The 1,089-nt window shown below is 46.2% G+C and overlaps 1 long non-coding RNA gene across 1 annotated transcript in view; it reads right to left on the bottom strand.

Annotated features, from left to right (window-relative positions):
• LOC138350752 (uncharacterized) overlaps positions 1 to 1,089 on the bottom strand; it is a 1,705-nt gene continuing 616 nt past the window's right edge. The window contains exon 2 of the long non-coding RNA XR_011222251.1: positions 1 to 803. This is a non-coding gene — a long non-coding RNA (uncharacterized lncRNA). The remainder of the gene's footprint in view (positions 804 to 1,089) is intronic.

Here is a 1,089-nt window from a genome sequence, read left to right on the forward strand (position 1 = left end):
AAATTGTGACACATTTACTGGACAAAGCACATACACGATACATACACACATATGATAATAATGAATCCTATACTCTATAATATCACAATCAGGTTGCACTCCAACACCTTCAGAACTCTATTATCAGCTTATCAAGTGGTATCCTATCTCCTGGTTCACCACCTGATACTATTAACCTCCTCAAGTTGGTCAAGCCTACATACACTGTTGCACTATCAGCAAGATAATGTATATATAGCAAACCAGCATTTGAATGCAATAACATATATCAGTATAAATGTTCATTGATACACAACAATGATTAATCGATCACTGTCAGTCCTCGAGCACATATATCTGTAGGTAATCAAGCCTACGACTGCAACTCTAAGCTTCAGAATAAATCACTCCTTGACATAAGAATGCAAACAGTCACTCACCTCTCACTGCGTCTTGCACGCTAATGACAACCAAACACTATCAACTCCCTATAAGTAATCCACCAGAACTTCCCCTTCCACCTCTGGAAGTTCACTACCCTATTTCTTTAGGTCCTTCCGGGCTTCACTACCAGGATCCTCTACAGCTCCTCCCGGCTGCTATCATGAAGTTTCCTTGTGCAACTACGGTGCTTCACCCTTCTGTTAGGTTCTTCCACAGCTCTCTTGGCTGCTACACCACCTCTACAGAAGCACGTGACACTCCTCTTCACTGCTGCTTCTCCTCACAGCTCGAGGTCCTTTGCTCCACTACCTTGGAGTCTCATCAGCTACATCATCCGCTGGCTTCGAAGTTCTCAGCAACTTCTTCCCCAAAAGACAAACCTGCAACCCATCGACGTTCCAATAAAATGTTCCCCTTTAACACAAACAAAAAATATTCACACAATATGTTTGCCTCAAACCTCTATCTGTTCTCTACATACAGTGAGAGTGGACTCCCCCGTTTTGGGCGGGTCCATACTCCACCTCGCCTGGCGGCGGTCCTCACTCGCTGGGAGGGTCTTCCTCCATCCGGAGCCAGGCTCCCTCAGTCGTCCGCCAGCGCTCAGAGAGGGCGGACATCGCTCCGTGCTCCTCCCTCTTCACTCTCCTATTTCAGCCCTTCTGC

Source organism: Procambarus clarkii, chromosome 47 (assembly GCF_040958095.1).
Source record: "Procambarus clarkii isolate CNS0578487 chromosome 47, FALCON_Pclarkii_2.0, whole genome shotgun sequence".
NCBI lineage: Eukaryota > Metazoa > Arthropoda > Malacostraca > Decapoda > Cambaridae > Procambarus > Procambarus clarkii.